Source organism: Leucoraja erinacea, chromosome 2 (assembly GCF_028641065.1).
Source record: "Leucoraja erinacea ecotype New England chromosome 2, Leri_hhj_1, whole genome shotgun sequence".
Classification (NCBI taxonomy): domain Eukaryota; kingdom Metazoa; phylum Chordata; class Chondrichthyes; order Rajiformes; family Rajidae; genus Leucoraja; species Leucoraja erinaceus.
The window spans coordinates 124,205,275-124,228,825 of NC_073378.1; positions in this window are offsets into that span (position 1 = coordinate 124,205,275).

Sequence of the window (23,551 nt, forward strand, 5' to 3'; positions counted from 1 at the left end):
GCCCTGGTGGAGTGAGATTTTAAATTGTCAGTATTAACTCCTGCACAACCCAGCACTTGTTTCAGCCATCTTGAAATGATCTGAACTGACACTTTCATATGTGGCTTTTTGTGGCAAATAAACAATGCTACTTCCGAACCTCTGATGCTCTTGGTGACCTCGATATAATGTCGCAAGTGCGCAAATGACCTCGATATAATGTCACAAAGTCGTAAATCCGTGGGATATGCTGACAGTACAAGCTTAAATCCTGACACCCCTGCTCTGTTTAATTAAATCATAGATGTGAAATATAACTTCATTCCCAGATGACACCATCCTCCCATGTAACCAAAACTCCTTCCATTTCCTGACATGAAAGGTGTACTGCTTTTTGGTACTATCCCTCCAGGACGATGTGATGACATCCACAGTACGATTGGATAGTCCCAGACCCAGGAATGGCCTCCTTAGAATCTGCAAACTAACAGATTAATACTATCATACAACGGGTGTTAATCCCCAGTCACAGGGTGCACCAATAGGTCATTACATTTTGGGACCACCATAATAGGTTGTGATATTATGTCCGAAATGAGAGGGAACCATGGCTGTGTAGGCCAGTCGGGTACCACCAAAACACCTGAGGCGGAGTCCTGCTTGATCTTGATCAAGCACCGACTGATGAGGCAGAATGGGGGAAATGCATATAAAAACACTCCGCCCCAGTGTAGCGAGAACGTGTCTACCGCAACTGCCCCTGGGTCTGGTTCCCATGAAACATACTTTGGTACCTGGTGATTGAGTCTGGATGCAAACAAATCGATATTTGGCATCCCATACCGAAGAACAATATCATCAAATACGTCATGATTCAACATCCATTCTGTGTTGTCATTGAATTTGTGTGACCTGGTGTCTGCCACCATGTTGAATCTGCCTGGCAAGTAGACAGCTGAAAACCAAATGTTTCTATTAATGCACCAGTGCCTAATAAGGTTAGCCAATCTGTCACAAGATTCCGACTTGATTCCACCCACGTGATTAACATACGCCACTGCCGTGGTGTTGTTAATCTGAAACTGAACATGTAAGTGATGCTTGGTGGTACAATAAGCCTTAAGCCCATAGAATGCTCCCAATAGTTTTAATAATTAATTCCATGTGATTGGAGAATAAATGCCTCATGCATATTCCATCATGCTCCACAGCTAGAAATGGTATCAGTAGCACCCCAACCTAGGGCACTAACATCAGCCCCTAGTGTGTGTAGGATGGTGTCAATGTGCAGGGATCGCTGGTCGGTGCGGACTCGGTGGGCCGATGGGCCTGTTTCCGCGCTGTATCTCTAAACTAAACTAAACAAATCATATATCCTTCCATTTTGGCCAAGCAAGCAACGCGTTGCAGAGAGTTGGGGGTTGAACGGAGTGTGGGTGGGGGGGGGGGGGGGGGGAGGGGGGTGGGGGGGTGGGGGGGGGGGGGGGGGGTGGGGGGGGGGGGGGGGGGGGGGGGGGGGGGGGGGGGAGGGTGGGGGGGGGGGAGATGGGGAGGGGGTGGGTGAGGAAGGAGTACGATTGTTGAGTTAACTGTACTTGATTCATCACCTGAAATCTTTCTTCTAATTTTGCAATGTTTCAAATTTTCCCGACCGCGCGTGCAAAATGTGAATTATTTTTCACCACTGACAGTGGCGGCCACAGGAAAATGGCCTTATGGCTCAGGAGGCGCGACTGTCTGCTTGAACTGTAGTTGAAATATGCATCTCCTCTAAATGCTGCCTAGAGAGAAAAGAACCCGGATTAATTTAATTGATTCTGACTAAAGGAGTCAGAACCGGTCTTTTCCCCCAGAGAAGAACACAAAAGCTGAATATCCTTTCCATTCACAAGCGGGTTATGCGTATATAAAAAAAAGAACAGAGTACTTGGCCTAAAAGATCGCACGTTAGTCAAAATCCAGAAGGAGAGGTTTGAGATAACTCATGCGATCATTTAAGCCTGGTGCAAATCACTATTTCATGACACCAACCATTTGTTATGTTGATGGATTACTAAATAAGAACAAACTAAGGAAAAGGCTGCCACCAGCAGCTGTTTGAGCACCTATAGCAATGTGGAGCAGCAAAATATACGATTATAGACACTGAGTCACCAATTAAAAGTATCTACCGTGCTAATTGAAAGCGGCAGGTGCCTGCACAGCACACATTTAACAAATCTTTAAATAACTCTTGCACCAGTAAATGATACGGTACTGCAAAGTGCACATCACTACCTTTAAATAATTAGTTGATGTGGTTATACCTAAAGTGTGGAGAGACACAAAATGCTGGCATCACTCAGCGGGTCAGGCAGCATCTCTGGAGAGAAGGGATGGGTGACATTTCCGGGTCGAGACCCTTCTTCAGACTGGGAGTCGGGTGGGGGCGGGGGGCGGGGGGGGGGGGGGGGGAGTGAAAACGAGAGATATAGACGGCGATGTGGAAAGATGTAGAACAAATGAATTAAAGATATGCAAAAAAGTGACGTTGATAAGGGAAACTGGCTGTTTGCTAGGTGGGAACGAGAAGCTGGTGCGACTTGGGTGGGGGAGGGGTGGGGAGAGAGGGAATGCAAGGGTTACTTGAAGTTAGAGAAATTAGTATTCATACCACTGGGTTGTAAGCTGCCCAAGCGAAACATGAGATGCTGTTCCTCCAAAGTGTACATTTTAGCAGTTGCACCCAGCCTTATGGTTGCTTAACTGCCATCCAGTCATAACTTTAGTTTAGTTTAGAGATACACGGCGGAAGCAGGCCCTTCGGCCGACCAGGTCCGTACCGACCAGCGATCCCCGCACATTATCACTATCCTACACCCACTAGGGACAATTTTTACATTTACCAAGCCAATTCACCTACAAACCTGTACGTCTTTGGCATGTGGGAGGAAACTGAAGATCTCGGAGAAAACCCACACAGGTCAGGGGGAGAACGTACAAACTCCATAATGACAGCACCCATAGTCGGGATCGAACCCGGGTCTCCGGCGCTGCATTTGCTGTAAGGCAGCGACTCTACCGCTGCGCCACCGTGACCGCAGTCACAAATTCTGGGAGTTAGACTTACGAGCAAGTAGTTATATTGGAAGGAGAGGGGGTGGATGTTTCATCCTATCAAACTGCAAATGAAGCATGTATGGTGGAAGAGCTGAGTAATTCTAGTAATTCTAAATGTTCCCAGCCGACAGAACTGTCAGTGTTCCACGCCGCTTCCCGCCCTCTGATGGTAAGAAGCACAATTGCCTTGACTCCGTTCCCACCTATTCCCCAATGCCTCATACAAATGACGCTCACAAATACAAGCGTTTTGATGAGACGGACAAAGTAGGCCAGGTGCAGCTATTGAAGGGAGTTAAACGTTTGGGCGAGGGTAAGGATACATGAAAGACAATGAAAGGCACTGTGGTGAGGAGCAATCAGTTCAGGGAGCATGAGGATGTGGATAAGAACCCAATAAATAATGGTAAGGAAGTCATGAAAGCAAGAAAGCCAATGGTAAGGAACACTTTTTTTTATCATGTGGGGGAATCCAGAAGCAGGGGTCACCGTTTAAGAATAAGGGGTAGGTCATTTCGGACTGAGATGAGGAAAAACTTTTTTCACCAGAGTTGTGAATCTGTGGAATTCTCTGCCACAGAAGGCAGTGGAGGCCAATTCACTGGATGTTTTCAAGAGAGAGTCAGATATAGCTATTGGGTCTAAAGGAATGAATGGAAATGGGGAAAAAGCAGGAGCATGGTACTGGATCTGGATGATCAGCCATGATTACATTAAATGGCGGTGCTGGCTCGAAGGCCGAATGGCCTACTCCTGCACCTATTTTCTATGTTTCTGTTTCGATGATCATATTGAATGATGATGCTAGCTTGAAGGGCTGAATGGCCTACTCCTGCACCCACTTTCTATGTTTCTATATCCCTCTATTCCCTGTACTTCCGTCTGCCTATCCAAAAGCCTCTTAAACACTGTCAGCGTATCTGCCTCCACCACCACCCCTGGCAGTGTGTTCCAGGCCCCCACCACTGTCTATGTAAAACATCTGCCCCGCACATCTCCATTAAACTTTCCCCCTCTCATCTTATAGCTGTGCCCTCTGGTGTTGGTCATTTCCACCGTGGTAAACAAGGTTCTGACTGTCTACCCTATCTATGCCTCTCATCATTTCATATATACTTCTATCAAGTCTCCCCTCAACCTTCAATCTCAATTTAGGTCATGAATTAGGCCCTTTAGTATCGTCCATTCTCCAAAAACGCCAACTCATTCATAATGTTGCAGTGCGTCCTTGCTTGCACTACCCTTTCACCCATTGCCTTCGAATTTCATCGGTTCACCATTTATACCCTTATTTTTTAAATCTCTCGATGGCCTCATACCTTCCTATAATCTCCCCCAGGTCTGTAACCCCGTCAGGCCTTTATGCTGGACACTTCCATTTCCATGATATAAGATAGACACAAAATGCTGGAGTAACTCAGCGGGTCAGACAGCATCTCTGGAGGGAGGGAATAGGTGACGTTTTGGGTCGAGACCCTTCTTCAGACTGAGGGTCAGGGGAAAGGGAAACAAGAGATATAGACGGTGATTTAGAGAGATATAGAACAAATTAATGAAAGTTTATGCAAAACAGTAACGATGATAAAGGAAACTGGCCATCGTGAGTTGTGGTCTAGGTGACAATGAGTTACAGACAATGAGACTCAACAAGACAACTTTGAAGCTGGTACGACTTGTATGGGGGAGGGATGGAGAGAGAGGGGATGCAAGGGTTACTTGAAGTTAGAGAAGTCAATATTCATACTGTTGGGTTGTAAGCTGCCCAGGTGAAATATGAGGTGCTGTTTCTCCAATTTCTCTTTGGCCTCACTCTGACAATGGAGGAGGCCTAGGACAGAGAGGTCCGTGTGGGAATGGGAAGGGTAATTGAAGTGTTTGGCAACCAAGGCTGAGTGAAGGTGTTCAGTGAAACGATCGCCCGGTCTACGCTTGGTCTCGCCGATGTATAAGAGTCCACATCTTGAACAACGGATACAGTAGAAGAGGTTGGAAGAGATGCAAGTGACCCTCTGCCTAACCTGAAAGGACTGTTGGGGTCCCCGGACAGAGTCGAGGGAGGAGGTATAGGGACAGGTGTTGCATCTTCTGCAGTTGCCAGGGAATGTACCTGGGGAGGGGGTTCATGATACATAAAATCCATGATTTTAGTTGTTTGACTTGCCTTCGACTAAACTGCCTGGACTCAAGTGTCAAGAATTCACTCCTTTAAACCACTTTTTTCCATCAGTGCTAAATCAGTACTAAAATAGAATCGACTTTCCCAAACAAATTTTAAAATAATGATAATTAGATGAATTAAACTGTGTGATAATGACTGAACTTCAATTTCATCAGCGAGTGGGAACTTTATTTTGTTTGGTAATTAAATATCACTTGGCCTAAGCATTAATGAATCAGTAAATATTAGAAGCCAAGAGCACCAGAATACTAACATCACTAATAAACTGTAACATTTTCTGAGTCACGCATGGCTGTCAGCATTGTTCCCAGGAATGTATGGAACTTAAAACAAACACTATACAGTTATGTGTAGGTAGGAATTGCGGATGCTGTTTTAACCCGAAGATAGACACAAGCATCTCTGGATAGAAGGAATGGGTGACGTTTCGGGTCGAGACCCTCTTCAGACTTCCTTCTCTCCAGAGATGCTGTCTGCCCCGCTGAGTTACTCCAGCTTTTTGTGTCGATCATTGGTTTAAACCAGCATCTGCTGTTCCTTCATACACATTAAAATGAATTCCACAGATTCACCACCTTCTGACTAACGAGGGTGATATAAACTACCGATTTTATTAAACTAAGTGGAAAACTGAATGGACGTAATGACAGCCAGGATTAAAAACACAATCTTAATCAGCCTTTATGAAAAGATTGAAGACAGTGTTTCTCACTCACTGAGCTTTAACAATTACTGGGTCAAACAAAATATTTTGACGTTATCTCCTCCATATTGATTTTCCTCTGTGCAACAGAGATCTTGTCTGGGAAGGAACTGCAGATGCTGGTTTAAACTGAAGAAAGACACAAAAAAACTGGTGTAACTCAGCGTGTCAGACAGCATCTCTGGAGAAAAGGAATAGTTGACGTTTCAGGTCGAGACCCTTCCTCACACCCGAAACATCACCTTTTCTCCAGAGATGCTGTCGGACCCACTGAGTTGCTCCAGATTTTTGCGTCTATCTTCGCCAAATATTACAACCTTTTGTTAAATTTACTTTGTAAATAGTATCCAAACTGAAGATTTATTTTAAAGAATTCCTATCTAGTTCCCATATTTGTATATGGATACAACATTTGAGTAGAAAGATAGACAGACACAAAATGCTGTAGTAACTCAGCGGGACAGGCAGCATCTCTGGAGAGAAGGAATGGGTGACGCTTCGGGTAGAGACCCTTCTTCAGACTGGTGTAGGTAGAAAGGTTAAGGGCCTGTCCCACGAGCATGCGACTGCATGCGGCAAGCGCGACCAAACCGGAAGCAGGGGCCGCGCAGAGGTCGAGTGATCCCTGTACAGGCCTGTCCTACATAAAATCTTTCCCCCTTCACCGTAAACCCATGTCCTCTGGTCCTTGATTCCCCCTCTCTGGGCAAGAGATTCTGTGCGCTCACTCGATCTATTCCTCTCATGATTTCATACACCTCTGTGAGATCAAAGTGCAAAGGCAAAAATACCAGAGTAGAGAATATAATGTTACAGCAACATAGATTACAGTTGCAGAGAAAATGCAGTTTGAAAAAAACATATGACGGGGTCCACACAATGAGGTGAATTGGAAGATCGGGACCAGACCCTAGCTTATGGGAGGTCCATTTAATAGTCTGATAATCTGGTGGCATGTTCTATTCAGCTTTTGTACCCTCTGACTGATAGGGAAAGGAGAAAAAAGAGAATGACCATGGAGAAATGGTCCTTGATTATGCTGCCTGCTTACCTGAGGCAGTGTGAAGAGTAGATGGGAGTCAAGGTGAGGGGTGGAGTTGAAGTTTCTTTCGTGTGAGGGGAAGAGATCAAAAAGTGAATTGATTCATTATGTGAAAATGATATTGATTATTACAAAAAAAAATCCATTGATAATTTCATAAGCCCCAACTCCAGCAATATATAGAAAATGTATACCTATTTTTGGTCTCCAAATCTGAGGAAGGACATTATTGCCATAGAGGGAGTGCAGAGAAGGTTCACCAGACTGATTCCTGGGATGTCAGGACTGTCTTATGAAGAAAGACTGGATAGACTTGGTTTATACTCTCTAGAATTTAGGAGATTGAGAGGGGATCTTATAGAAACTTACAAAATTCTTAAGGGGTTGGTCCTTTAAAACCGAGATGAGGAGAACTTTTTTCACACGGAGAGTGGTGAATCTCTGGAACTCTCTGCCACAGAGGGTAGTTGAGGCCAGTTCATTGGCTATATTTAAGAGGGAGTTAGATGTGGCCCTTGTGGCCAAGGGGATCAGAGGGTATGGAGAGAAGGCAGGTACGGGATACTGAGTTGGATGATCAGCCATGGTCATATTGAATGGCGGTGCAGGCTCGAAGGACCGAATGGCCTACTCCTGCACCTAATTTCTATGTTTCTATGTTTCTATCAGTGTTAACGCCAATAGTAAATAATCCTTAATTTAAACCATCTCTTATCGATAAAACATATAACCAATGGGAAAGAATGAGAATTAAAAGGATCGGCGATATGTATGAAATGGGAAATCTGTTATCATTCCAACAATTACAATTAAAATTTAAGTTGAAAAATAACCAATATTTCAAATATCTTCAGATCTGCAATTTCATGAAGAAATATATACAAAGACATCAAACTATAATTTTAGACCCACTGGAAGAAGCAATGAATATTAAGGCTGACTCACAGAAATTAATATCATATTTATATAATAGTATTTTAAATATAGAACTACCATCGACAGAGGCACTTAGAGAAGATTGGGAACGAGAATTAATGATAAAAATCACGAAAGAAACATGGGAAAAGTATTTGATATATATACACAAATGTTCGATTAATGTAAGACATAACTTAATTCAATTTAAAATTTTACATAGATTATATTATTCAAAAACTAGACTGAATAAATTTTATCCAAATACTTCTCCCATTTGTGATAAATGTTTATCTCAAAATGCCACTATAACACATTCTTTTGTTTCCTGCATAAAACTTCATAAATTCTGGAGCGATATCTATGAAATATTTACAACATTTCTGGAGCCTAATACTGAAACGATTATACTTGGAGTAACGGGAGACGGGAACAAATTGAACACATTTCACAATTCATTTTTTAATTATGGGTTAATAATGGCAAAAAAACTTATACTTACATTTTGGAAAAATACAGCCATACCAACACTTAAAATGTGGATTATAAAACATGTTGGATACAGCACATCTTGAAGAAATGCGATTCCTCCTAACAGATAAACCAGACCAATTCTTAACGAGTTGGTCTCCATTTATCGATTTCTTGGAAGCATATGGTGCAACAAAATCGTAAAAACCAACTGTTTCAGGACTGGGTGAAGGATGGTTAAGAATATAAATACCTATCTCCTACTTTCTACTCTTTCTCTTTCTCTCTTCTTTTTTTAATATAATTTTTCTCTTTTTTTTCTTTCTCTCACTTTCTCTCTTTCTTCCCTTTTCTTTTTCACACACCATACATCACACGTTTTTCTATTTTCTAATTAAAAAAAAAATTTAATTTAATAAAGAAAAAGAAAAAAAGAAAAATGTATTTGTGTTTTACCGTTAGTTTTATCAAATATTCTCTCACTCTGCTACTGCGAAATGGCAGATATTGCTGGACCACTGCTCACGAGCTTGAAAGGTTATCCTAGATCGGCTAGGTTATGGGTTAGTGTGTGGCATCAGGTCATGGATAGATTTTGTAAAAGGTGACAGGGATGGCTTCAAGGATAAAAGACAATAGGGGATAACCGGCGTTTTCCAGTTTCCAGTTTCACCAGCGTTTTTGTCTACCTTCGATTTCCCAGCATCTGCAGTTCCTTCTTAAACATTTTGTCTACTCCACTGCGAAATCTCCTCAAGGAATGCCTACTTTGAAGAAGTTCTCCTCCTCTCTGAAGAAGGGTCTCGACCTGAAACATCGCATATTTCCTTCGCTCCATAGACACTGCCTCACCTGCTGAATTTCTCCAGCATTTTTGTCTACCATGGGAATAATCAAGTTATTTTAAGGTTGGCAGCATGCTACTGGTAAAACGGAGCACGGATCAGTACAAGGGCCTTATAGGTTTTAGTTTAGTTCAGTTTAGTTTAGAGATACAACGCGGAAACAGGCCCTTTTGCCCACTGGGTCCGCGCCGACCAACGATCCCCGCACACTAACACTATCCTACACCCACTAGGGACAATTTTTACATTTATACCAAGCCAATTAACCTACAAACCTGTACGTCTTTAGAGTGTGGGAGGAAACCGAAGATCTCAGAGAAAACCCACGCAGGTCACAGGGAGAATGTACAAACTCCGTACAGACAGCACCAGTAGTCGGGATCGAACCCGGGTCTCCGGCGCTGCATTCGCTGTAAGGCAGCAACTCTACCGCTGCGCCACTGTGACCTTGTAATCACAGATGAAAGTCTTGCTTTCCAGTTTGTCGCTGTTGCCAAGGTAGTTGGGCAGTTGCGGTGACAAGGAAGCACATAGACGGGAAAGGAATTTGGAAGTCTTAAACTGAAGTGAATAGGAAATTGGCAAATGGTTGGGAGATTAAAATATTTTCTCTCCACGAAACTGCATGAATGTTGAAAAGCCAGTGTACAGAGGAATTTTGGTACGCTGACAAACGAAACACAAATGGAGATTGCAAAGGTAGACGTAAAATGCTGGAGTAACTCAGCAGGACAGGCAGCATCTCTGGAGAGAAGGAATGGGTGACGTTTCGTGTCGTGACCCTTCTTCAGACAGGGAGATTGCTAAGGTCTTTGGTGGGACCTCAGTTGAAGCACTGCGTGCAGCAGTCTTGATCTTTGTACAAAATTAGGATACATGACCAAGCATCAAGCCAGTTTAGTTTAGTTTAGAGGTACAGCGTGGAAGCAGGCCCTTCCGCCCACTGAGTCCGCACCGACCAGCGGTCTCCCGCACACTAACCCTACCCTACACACACTAGGGACAATTTACATTAAACCAAGCCACACATTAAACCAAACCTACAAACCTGTATGTCTTTGGGAGTGTGGGAGGAAACTGAAGATCTCGGAGAAAACCCAAGCAGGTCACAAGGATAACATGCAAACTCCGTACAGACAGCACCCGTAGTCAGGAACGAACCGGGTCTCTAGTGCTCCAAAGCAGTAGCTCTACCACTACGCCACCATGCCAATAGTGCTCACATACTATGTTGATTTCTGGGATGCAGTGGTGCTATGAAGAGAGATTTAGTTAGTGTGCAGGAAGGAAGAGCAGATGTTGGTTTACACCGAAGATAGACACGAAATGCCGGAGTAACTCAGCGGGACAGGCAGCATCTCGGGAGAGAAGGAATGGGTGATGTTTCGGATCGAGACGCGTCTTCAGACAGAGTCTGGGGAGAGGGTGACTAGAGATATAGAAGGTATCATGTAAAAAGGACAGATCAAAGCAGACGTTGATCAATGAAATATAGAATGGTTCATTGTTGGCTAAGGGGAAGTTGTCAACAAGGCATAAAAAAGAAGTCGGAGATCGAGGGTCGCGGAGGTATGGCGAGAGAGGGAAAGCAAGGGTTACTTGAATATCCATACCGCTGGGGTGTAAGCTGCCCAAGTGAAATATGAGGTGCTGTTTCTCCAATTTGCATTGGGTCTCACTCTGACAATGGAGGAGGCCCAGGACAGAAAGGTCAGTGTGGGAATGGGAAGGGGAGTTAAATTGTTTAGCAACCAGGAGATCGCATAGGCCAAGTTGGACTGAGCGGAGGTGTTCATTGAAAATGATCGCCGAGTCTGCGCTTGGTTTCGCCGATATATATGAATCCACACCTGGAACAGCAGATGCAGGAGATGAGGTTGGAGGAGGTGTAAGTGAATCTTTGCCTCACCTGAAAGGACTGTTGGAGTCTATGGATGGAGTCGAGGGAGGAGGTAGTAGGACACAGTTAGAATGATCTTACCGGAGTTTCGAAGAAAAGTACTTTAGTAACTTTGTCGGTGCCAAAAACGTGGCGACTCTTTTGTCTACTTTGTGTAATGTATGCAAAAACAAAGAATCTCACTGTACCCGAATGTCATATGATGAAAGAATGGGTCGACTGGGCTTATATTCACTGGAAGTTAGGATAAGAGCGGATCTTATAGAAACATATAAAATTCGTAAGGGATTGAACAGGATAGATGCAGGAAAAATGTTCCCGGTGTTGGTGGAGTCCAGAACCAGGGGTCACAGTTTAAGAATAAAGGGTAGGCCATTTAGGACTGAGCTGAGGAAAGACCTTTTCACCCAGAGAGTTTTGAACCTGTGGAATTCTCTGCCACAGAAGGCAGTGGAGGCCGATTCACTGGATGTTTTCAAGAGAGAGTTAGATATAGCTATTGGGGCTAACACAATCAAGGGATGTGAGGAGAAAGCAGGAACGGGGTACTGATTTTGGATGATCAGCCATGATCATATTGAATGACGTTGCTGGCTTGAAGGGCCGAATGGCCTACTCACGCACCTAATTTCTATGTTTCTCAAATTGGAGTGTCTAGAATTAGGGGCAAGGTTTCTGATAAGTTTAGGAATGAGATGAGAAATTCCTTTACGCAGAGGATTATAAATCCTTGAAATATTTCTGCTGCAGAGAACTGTGGATATTTGGTGTTTGATAATTCCTAAGATTGCAATTTGTAGACGTTTAGGCACCAGGAAATGAACTAAACCAAATAACCTCACCCAAGTGAGTGATTTTCGCTCTTACTGTCTTGGTTAACCAGACATATGAAGCCAATATTAGGAATATTTGGGGGGTACAATGCAACAGTAATTGTAGAAATCTTAGCAAATTGTGGAGTCATGCATTTTGTTAGTTGAAATAAAGGCGTAAACCAGTGATTCCCAACCTGGGGCCATGGGAAATTTCAGGGGGTCCACAGAAAAATGTGGAGATTTAGGGGGCCACAGGTTCAATGAAGGGGCCACTTTTTTTCTGCTAATAATGTCGGGGGGGGGGCGCAGAAAAATTAAAGAGCCCAAGGGGGCCATGAACTAAAAAAGGTTGGGAACCACTGGTGTAGATTATGTTCTAAAAGGGGAGAGAATTCAGAAATCGGAAGTGCAAATGGACTTGGGAGTGTTGGTGCAGGATTCCCAAAAAGTTAATTTGCAAGTTGAATTGTTAGTAAAGGGCCTGTCCCACTTGGGAGTCATTTGCGCGTAATTTACGCGCCATCATTTACGCGTCACGACGCTCGACGCGCGCGTCGTGACAATCACGTGATGCGCGCATGGTGCGTGGTGACGTAGGCAGTGACGCGTGGTCGCGGTAGCATTTATTTTGAGAGGGCTAGAATACATAAACTGAGATGTAATGCTGAGGCCTCTATAAGGCGCTGGTCAGGCTGTAATTGGAGTATTGTGAGCAATTTTGGGCCCCATATCTGAGGAAGGATGTGCTGGCGCTGGAGAGGGTCCAGAGGAGGTTTACGAGAATGATCCCAGGAACGAGTAGGTTAGCATATGATGAGCATTCACTGGAGTTCAGATGAGTGCGGACCTCATTGAAAATGATCGAATAGTGAAAGGCCTGGATAGAGTGGATGGAGAGAGGATGTTTCCACTGGTGGGAGAGCCCAGGACCAGAGGTTGAAGCCTCAGAATAAAAGGACGTTCTTTTAGGAAGGAGACGAGGAGGAATTTCTTTAGTCAGAGGGTAGTTAATCTGTGGAACTCATTGCCACAGAGGGCTGCGGAGGCCGTTAGTGGATATTTTTAAGGCAGAGATAGACGAATTCACAATCACAATCACAATAATACTTTATTAGCCGAGTATGTTTTGCAACATACGAGGAATTTCATTTTCCAAGTCAGTCATACAAATAAAAAGCAACGGGACACACAAAATACATTTTAACATAAACATCCATCACAGTGACTCCGCCACATTCCTCACTGTGATGGAAAGCAAAACATAATGTTCCACCTCTTCCCTTCTTTGCTCTCTGGCGTCGGGGACCTCGACCCCTCCGTTGACGGGATGATCTTGACTCCTGTAGCCGGTGGCGTTTGGGCCCTCCGCGTCGAGGCGATCTGCTCCTGATGTCAGATTGATTCTTGATTAGAACCGGTGTCAAGGATTACGGGGAGAAGGCAGGAAAATGGGATTAGGAGGTGGAGATCAGCCATGATTGAATGGTGTAGTAGACTCCATGGGCCGAATGGCCTAATTCTACTCCTATAACTTGTGAACTTGTCAGAAACGCTGGAACGTTGAGCTGCCAGTCCTGTCCCTCTTGCAGCCGAGTCTTTTCAATGGCCACAACATAGATTGGTGTACTGATCCGTGCTCTGTTCATCTCTTTTACTCCTATATACTATTATACTTCCATATCATTACCATTGTACTTTTTGCATTGAAATAAGCATACTTCAGTCCAGCACTTTCACCATATGCAAGAATCTCTCCCTGCTTGCCCTTCCTTTGAGGCTTACTAGCCTCAGTCCTTCCATGTGTTGACCTGCTCCTCTGGTTCCTACACCCGACACTCTTGTTTGAACTTCCCTGAGTAGCACGATGGACCTCAGTGCAAGGATAACGATGTCCCTCCAGTTCATTTCAGGTGACTGGATATTCGCTTTCTCGTTCTTTTATTGCTGTTTTTGGGGGGAATATTTATGTTTCAGGGATCTGACAAGGTCACCATTTATTGCTTGTCCCTCATGAACTCTATCGTGTCAGGAAGCTAAAACAAGAATATGCAAGCTCACCTTTGCTCTGCAAAGCCTCCTTTGGAATAAAATTGTATGGAAGTTATATTATTTAGTGCTGCATTATTGAACAATATTCTGATGAGATGAAGATTCAGATTCAGTTTTGCCATACATTTTCATTTATTGGCATATAACCAACATTAAATATTATTAAATGGAGAGGGAGGGGATGCGGGGATTATGGGATTATTAGCAGACACCTCTCTCTCCATCCCTCCCCCACCCGTCGTACCAGCTTCCTACTCGTCTTGTTGAGTCTCATTGTCTGTAATTCGTTTTCACCTAGCCCACAGCTAACAATGGCCTGTTTCCTTTATCATCATTACTTTTTTGCATATCTTTCATTCATTTGTTCTACATCTCTCTACATCACTGTCTACATCTCTTGTTTCCCTTTCCCCTGACTCTTAGTCTGTAGAAGGATCTCGACCCGAAACGTCACCTATTCCTTCTCTCCAGAGATGCTGCCTGATCCGCTGAGTTACTCCAGCTTTCTGTGTCTGCCTTCGGTATAAACCTGCACAATAGATAATAGACAATAGACAATAGGTGCAGGAGTAGGCCATTCGGCCCTTCGAGCCAGCACTGCCATTCAATGTGATCTTGGCTGATCGTCCCCAATCAGTACCCCGTTCCTGCCTACTCCCCATATTCCCTGATTCCGCTATCTTTAAGAGCCCTATCTCACGCTCTCTTGAAAGCATCCAGAGAACCTGCCTCCACCGCCCTCTGAGGCAGAGAATTCCACAGCACCAGCAGTTCCTTCCTACACATGAAACAATACTTTATGGATTTTCAGTTTTATTTAATAAAATGAAGAATTTGAGTATTTTGTTTTACTTTTTCAATTTATTTGTTGAAAATGATCCTTAAAAAAACCCCCACTCCATTGAGTGAGCAATCAAACTAGTTCCACTCACAACTCTGTCACCATAACCATGCAAATTCAGATATTATCTAGCTCTCTTTCAGATTCAGATTCAAATTTTATTGTCATTGTGCAGTGTACAGTACAGAGACAACGAAAATGCAGTTAGCATCTCCCTAGAAGAGCGACATAGAATAATGAGCAATAAATAAATATATTTACGTGCAATACAGTCATAGTAGTGAAATTATTATTTTTCCTGGTGGAAGGAGTGTCCGGGAAGGGGGATTGGCAGTCACCGAGATACAGTGTTGAGTAATGTAACAGCCACAGGGAAGAAGCTGTTCCTGGTCCTGCTGGTCCGGCAACGGAGAGACCTGTTGCGCCTCCCGGATGGTAGGAGGGTAAACAGTCCATGGTTGGGGTGAGAGCAGTCCTTGACGATGCTGAGCGCCCTTCGCAGACATCGCTTGCTTTGGACAGACTCAATGGAGGGGAGCGTGGAACCGGTGATGCGTTGGGCAATTTTCACCACCCTCTGCAGTGCTTTCCGACAGAGCAGTTGCCATACCATACTGTGATACAGTTGGTAAGGATGCTCTCGATCTTTATTAATCCTACAGTGGAATCAGCCCCCAATGTTATGCCTGGCTGTGTAAATCATACCATAAAGATGGCAACTCGGGGAGAATGTGAATAGGGTGGAACTCATCACTTTGAGTATTTTGCTACTCCCCAATTGTCTCGCAGAGAATTGTGGACACAGCCCAGACCATCACACAAACCAACCTCCCTTACACTTATATTTATACTACCTACCGCTGCCTCGGCAAGGCCAGCAACATAATCAAGGATGAGTCGCACCCTGGCCACTCCCTCTTCTCCCCTCTCGGGCAAAAGGTATAGAGAAGTGTGAAAACGCACACCTCCAGATTTAGGGACAGTTTCTTCCCAGCTGTTATCAGGTATCCTACCACCAACTAAAGAGCAGTTCTAAACTACTATCGACCATACATGGATAGGACAGGTTTGGAGGGATATGGACCAAAAACGGGTAGGTGGGACGAGTGTAGCTGGGACATGTTGGCCGATGTGGGAAAGTTGGGCCGAAGGGCCTGTTTCCATGCTGTATCACTCTATGACTATGACTGATTAATGCAAGCTCACTGAAACCATTACTTTCTTTCCCAAAAGCGACGTCCAGAACTGACCGCAATTTCCCAGTTGTTGCTGAACTGTTTAGTTTAGTTTAGTGATACAGTGGGAAACAGGCCCTCTGCCCACTGAATCTGCACCGATCAGTGATCCCCGCACACTAACACTACCCCATGAACATTAGGGACAATTTGACATTTACATCAAGCCAATTAACCTGCAAGCCTATACTTCTTCGGAGTGTGGGAGGAAACTGAAGATCACGGAGTAAACCCACGCGGGTCAGAGGGAGAACAAACAAACTCCGTACAGACAAGCACCCGTAGTCATGATCGAACCCGGGTCTCTGGCGCTGTCAGGCAGTAGCTCTACCGCTACCCCACCCGTGGTGCACCGGTTGATGCAGGTACAATAACAACATTTAAAACATTTGGACAGTTACATGGATTGGAAAGAGAGGAATATTTGTCAAATGTGGGTAAATGGGCCTAACAAAGATGGGCATCTGTGTCTACATGGACGAGTTGGACTGTGCGGCCTGATTTTGCGCTGCATGACTCTATGACGTAGTTTTCTTAACATAACACAACAGTAAAACTAACTTTAGTTTCCGGGCATCAGACAAAACATGTAACTATAACGAGACACATGTTGTGAAAGAAAGTGATCTTTATTGTGTTATACAGAGAAGAGCTCACACGCAACTGGGGGAGGGTTCTCCCAGAGTTCTATATATATGTATGTATCAGGGCACACCCCTAAGCCACGTGACGACTTCTTCCCCCAAAACACAGTCACGTGACCCTGCCAGTCCTAGGGACGAGGGTTCGCCCAGTAAGTGGCCTAACCACCAGGTGGCGCCACATAACCAAGATACCACTGCACACGGTGAGCTTGCAGAAATGCATGAGTTGGCTGAGATGGTGCCTGCAGAATCTCCACTGCATCACATTCAAATATGCTGCCCAGTTACAGTGCAGATATTATTTTAATGCTTATCTTCAATCCTCCAAGTATAAAATCATGTCAAGTGGGCATGGAATCAGATTGCAATTAAAGCATTCAAACAATTTAATGGCTGAAGCGGGGTCCTGACCTCAAACATCATCCATCCATCTTCTCCAGAGATGCTGCTGAGTTACTCCAGCACTTTGTGTCTTTTTAAAAATTCCATGTTCCAAATTGCATAAGGACCAATGTGAAAAATATACATCTTCCAGATGCGCTGGGACACACATCCTCAGTGATGTGATCTGGGGGTCATCGGGTGTTTCGGGTCTCACAACATCAGACACCCTTGCCCAGGCGACCCAGCCGGGGTTGATCAGGTCCCGACTTGCGTCCCAGCAGCAACCGCCCACTGATCAGCCATCTTAATAACCACTCTGCAGGGGTTTGGAGATTCTAGTGCGCGGAGGGACTGGGCTCTGTGGGGTGAGTCATGGCCGGGCTCCTCCTGGGTCTCACCAGGTTCAAGGCCTGTGCGCTGCACCTCTTTCACCTACTCCGAGCATTTCATTCTCGCCTGATGGATGTTTAGGCCACGGTGGTTCATTAGGCCTTTCCGTAGCTTTATTGGGTGTCTTTCTCAAGCCTTTCCCGGGTGCCGACTTTCCGTGCCGTCAACTGTCTCTCCAGTAGTCACCAAACATTAGTTACCACGCAAAATATAATTTTGATATGGTTTTACGTTTTGTGGAATGGATCAAAGAGCAGGATAGAGGTATTGACCCACGCCTGTTAGAAATGCAGTGTTTAGAATTGTTTGCAGTCTCGCTCTGAGGTCCACTGTTCCAGGTGTGTCGCATTTCAATGGAAGGACTTCTATAATAAACCGTCTGTTATTATTTGGGAACAGAGAACGTCCACCGGGGAAATACTGTCAGTCGGGAGATGCTGACAGGATGTCTGCTTAGCCCTGATGCCCCTGTTAGGGATGTCAGGAGAGTTGACTGGTGGATGTGGAGGAAATGAGAAGACACTGGATCAGGGGGCCTTCTAGCGGGGGAGGGGGGGAGGGGGGGGGATCTGTAGCTATCCAGCCAGTTGAGGATTTATTTTCCTGTTTACTTGTTTCTTTGAATAGTCTACGGAATGAGGATCTGGTATTTCATAACATTGTTGGGACTCTTGTTTGTGCAGGACGACACCTTCAGCGTCCACTGTTACTGCTTGTGATTGACACGTCTTGGTGGGCAAGGCGGTCAGATGGGATTTGATTTAAGTTGAGCTTGCGTCAAGCTTTCAGCTCAACGTGAGTTCAGCTTATTGTGTCCCTTGCTCCCTGTTGACTAATCATGGCAGGAAAAGGGAACTGCAAGCAGTGCCACAGGAGTGACATTTCTGAGGAAGAAGCTCAAACGGAGCACTTGAGCTTCCCCTTTATCCATTTCCACATGCAAGTGCCTCTCTCCAGCCTAGAGTTGTTTTCTAGTTACATTCCTGGGAGAGATATGTTTTTACCTTCCCTACTTTGCCAGCCATGATGGGGAGAACACATTAGATCCCACGCTTGATTATTTGTTTAGATCACCATGATTTGTATAGAAAGAGGATACTAAAGGGGACTTTAGGTGAACAGTCAGGTAATATGCCCATTAAATGCAATTTGAGCTTTGGGAAGCAGGAGTATTATGGCAGGGACTGAAGAGGTCTGAAGAAGGATCTCGACACAAAACGTCACCCATTCCTATCCAAAGATGCTGCCTGTCCCACTGAGTTACTCCAGCGTTTTGTGCATAACTTAGGAGTATTACGGCCATTTTAAGTTTTGAGTAAAATATTTTTGCTCTTTTGAGATAAAAGGCTAGATATTCCAATAAAGGGCAGTCACGGTGGCGCAGCGGTAGAGTTGCCGCCTTACAGCGTTTGCAGCGCCGGAGACCCGGGTTCGATCCCGACTACGCATGCTGTCTGCACAGAGTTTTACGTTCTCCCCGTGACTTGCGTGGGTTTTCTCCGAGATCTTCGGTTTCCTCCCACACTCCAAAAACGTTCAGGTATGTAGGTTAATTGGCTTGGTATAAATGTAAAATTGTCCCTAGTGTGTGTAAGATAGTGTTAGTGTGCGGGGATCGCCGGTCGGTGCGGACTCGGTGGGCCGAAGGGCTTGTTTCCGTGCTGTATCTCTAAACTAAACTAAATTTCCCAAACCCCTCCCTCAGTCAGCCTGCTTCCTTTCCCTCTTTTGTGCATGTCCCATCCCTGAGAACCCCATTTCCCTTTTGTCCCCCCATCTTTCCTGAGTCCCTGTCCCCTTTTTACCTACTGGATATTTCTCTCCAGCTTCATACCCAACACCTTTCTGTCTCCTTTTCACCTCTTGCATTTGTCACTCACACCACCCACATGCCAGTCAAACCTTCCTCATCTGTATCCACCCATCACTTGCGAGGTTTTGGCCTGCATCTCTTTTTCAGCTTTCTTTCGTCTACTTCAATTAGTCTGAAGAAGCGTCCCAACCGGAAACATTGTCTGCCCATTCCCTCCACAGATGCTGCCTGACCTGCTAAGTTCCTCCAGCACATTGTTTTTTCCATGGATTCCACCATCTGCAGTTCCTTATTTGTCCATTACTCACATTGTTGTTGTGGGAACGTCCATAAGGCTAACATTGTGTGGGTAGATTGGGAAAGTGGTCGACAGAACCTGCAGTATTCTGGCCTTCATGCATTGAGGCATGAAAGTAACTTGGAACATTTGTTAAATAGAGCTGTATCTCTAAACTAAACTACTTTTTCTGGCAGCTCGTTCCATAACGTGCAACCTCTGTGAGAAGAATTGTTTAAGAAGGAACTGCAGATGCTGGAAAATCGAAAGTACACAAAAATGTCGGAGAAACTCACCGTGTGCAACAGCATTTATGGAGCGAAGGAAATAGGCAATGTCTCGGGTCGAAACCGTTCTTCAGTCTGAAGAAGGGGTTCGGCCCGAAACGTTGCCTATTTCCTTCGCTCCATAGATGCAGCTGCACCCGCTGAGTCTCTCCAGCATTTTTGTGTATCTCTGTGTGAAGAAGTTGCCCCTCAGGTTCCATTGAGATCTTCCCCTTTCCACTGTATTCTTATGCCCTCTAGTTCTTGATTACCTAACCCTGGGAAAAATACTATGAATTCACTCTCTCTGTGCCTCTCGTGATTGTTACACCAATTTAAGGTCAATCGTCAGTCTCTTACACTCCAAGGAATAACTTTTTAGCCTGCCAATCCTCTCTTCATAATTATGTCCGCAGAGTCCTGGCAACATCCACGTAAATCATTTCTGCACTCTTTGCAACTTAATGACGTACAATACAATACAATACAATACAATACCGTTTATTGTCATTTGAACCTCAAATGAAGTTCAAACTAAATTTGGTTTCTGCAGTCATACAAGAAGAAAAAAAACCGAGACACAAAATTAACACAATTTACACAAACATCCATCACAGTGAATCTCCTCATCCATCTTCTCCCGATGTTAAAGCCTATAATGGGTAATCAAATCTTTCCAATAATGGGGTAATCAAACACAAACACAATACTCCAAAGTGTGGCATCATCAATGTCTTGTACAACCACAAGATAACACTCTGACTTCTATACTCAATGCCCAGATTGATGAAGCCAAAATACTTCTTCACCATCCTGTCAACCTGCGATGCCACTTTCAGGGATCTATGTAATTGTACTGTGAGGTACTGTATAAGTTCTGCCCTAGTTTGACGTTCCAAAATGCATTGACATCAACGGTAGAAACAAGGTACTGCCGATGCTAGTTTGCAAAGAAGGACAGTGACGTCACCTATCCATATTCTCCAGAGATGCTGCCTGACCCGCTGAGTTACTCCAGCACTTTATGTCCTTGACATCAAGTGTTGTGCAGCGTATTTATAATTCTCAATTTCTACAACTCATTTTCATGCAACAACTCAGCAAAGGGACAAAATAACATGTTTAATAACAATTTTCATTTCACTCTGCGGCATCATAATGCTTCATTAATTTGTTGCACAAAACAATCCTGCAATTTGTCGGTAGTACGGTGGTGCAGCGGTAGAGTTGCTGCCTTAAGCTGCTTCTATTCAGCGGCTGTGGAAAGCATCTTGTCCGGAAATATTACAATCTGGTTTGGGAATTGCTCTGCCCAGGACAAGAAGGCTCTGCAGAGAGTAGTGCATTCGGCCGAACGCTCTATGGGAACTTCACTCGCCCCCCTGCAGGAACTATCCATCAGGAGGTGCAACTCCAGAGCCAATAAAATAGTAAGATTAAACGAGAACTCACCAGTTTGAAGTTTGATCTGTATGTTATGAGGAGTTACGATGAGGGATTACGTGAAGAGCCCGCTCAGCACGCATTGCGCGGCATACTTCAAAGCAGCGGTGTGGAATCACAGATAGACACAGTTATTGAAATAAACATAGTAAAGAAAAGGAGACATCAGTTATCAGTTTGACCCATGTTATTGAGGGTGGGAGCAGAGGGCACGTAATCCCTCATCGTAACTCCTCATAAAATACAGATCAAACCTCAAACTGGTAAGTTTTCGTTTAATCTTACTATTTTACTTCGGAGTCACGTGAGTAACTACGTGAAGATTTTAAAGCTCTGTGATTTCAAAGCGTGTAACAGTTATTACTTCACTCACTGCCGAAGTCCTTGAGGGAGGAAGTGTGTTATCGTAATCAACCAATAAATCTGTTTGTAGAAAAACACAACGGTATTTTTTAACAGTAACAACAAAGAAATTAAATTGCTCCCCTGGGCTTAAATTAAATATTTGCAGTCTGTACATTTTTTTCTGCAAATAAAGCAGGTTTTGCCAACGGATTATTATAAAAAGTTCTGAACGTCCTTTCCCCCCACCATCCTGCTGTAGCCAGGATGTGGTCTATAGGCACGTCCATTCTTTTGGCCGTCGACGTGGATGCTGCCCTGGTGGAGTGAGATTCGTACATATGCCGCACATGCGTGCTGAGCGGGCTCTTCACGTAGTCACTCACGTGACTCCGAAGTAAAATCATGGGAGACCGCTTCCACCCCTGCAACGGACTGTTCCAGCTGCTACGGTCAGGCAAACGCCTCCAATACCATGCTGTGAGAACGGAGAGGTTGAGACGGAGTTTCTTCCCAGAGGCCATTAGGACTGTAAACTCCTATCTCACCAGGGACTAACCTTACTGTACCACTCTACTGCTTTTTTTAAAAATTGCTGTTTTTTTTTCTTTTTCCTTCCGCCCACAATATTTAATATGAAAAAGAATATGTGATTCTGTTACATTCTGTTTGTAGTTTGTTTGGTTGTTTGTTTGTTTGTCTTTTTGCACAAAGTCCGCGAGCATTGCCACTTTTCATTTCACTGCACATCTCGTATGTGTATGTGTATGACTTACAACGTTTTCAGCGCCAGAGACACGGGTTCGATCCCGCCACGAGTGCTGTCTGTACGGAGTTTGTACTTGCTCCCCATGACCGCGTGGGTTTTCTTCGAGATCTTCGGTTTCCTCCCACACTCCAAAGACGTACAGGTTTGTAGGTTAATTGGCTCGGTGTATGTGTAAATTGTCCCTAGTGTGTGTAGGATAGTGTGCGGGGATCGCTGGTCGGTACGGACTCGTTGGGTCGAAGGGCCTGTTTCCGTGCTGTATCTCTAATCTAAATAAACTAAAAACTAAATATATTTTATTTCATTTAACAAATATATTCTTTGTTGTAAGTGAGGATATGAAACATACATGGCTAAATGTGAATTTATCTAAGAAAAATGCACAGCAGTTCATAGATTCATAGCAAAGTCAAAAATGTAAAAGACCAAATAATGGTAGGAGTTGGGAAGAGGAGAGTTGGGATTCACAAAATGATTCTGGCTGCCATAGTGGCGGTTGACATAGTGACTTTAGGCACCATTTCTGCCTTCAATTGACCTTTTCCAAACTTTGGAGCAAACTTGAGGGGCTCTAAAGGAGGAGGAGCAGATCGATATTTCCCTTGGGCCGCTTACAACCCAGTAGTAGGAATATAGACTTCTCTAACTTCAAGCAACCCTATTTTCCCTCTCTCGCCATCCCTCTCCCATCCTAGTTCTCCGACTAGTTCCACTGTCCTCCTGGTTACATTTCACTGGTTGTGTGCCTCGTTGTCACCTTCCCCTCAGCTAACAATGATCTATGCTACATTTTCCTTGAACTTCGTCCCCTTTTATCTCCCGTTTTCACACCTTACCCTTCCATATCTCTCTGTCTCCCTCTCCCCTGACTCTGTCTTGAAGAAGGGTCTCGACTCGAAACGTCACCCATTCCTTCTCTCCAGAGATGCTGCCTGTCCCACTGAGTTACTCCGGCATTTTGTGTCTATCTAAGGAATTAATTGACATAAAGTTTTAACAGGTCAGGCACTTGTTTAAGCACTAGATAAGCTTGTCCGCCTGCTCTTCATAAACCTTAAACCTAAAACCTAAAATCTCCGCTCGGTCAGTCTAAACTTACCTGATCTCCCGGTTGCTCAACTCCCCCTCCCATTCCCACACTGGCCTTTCT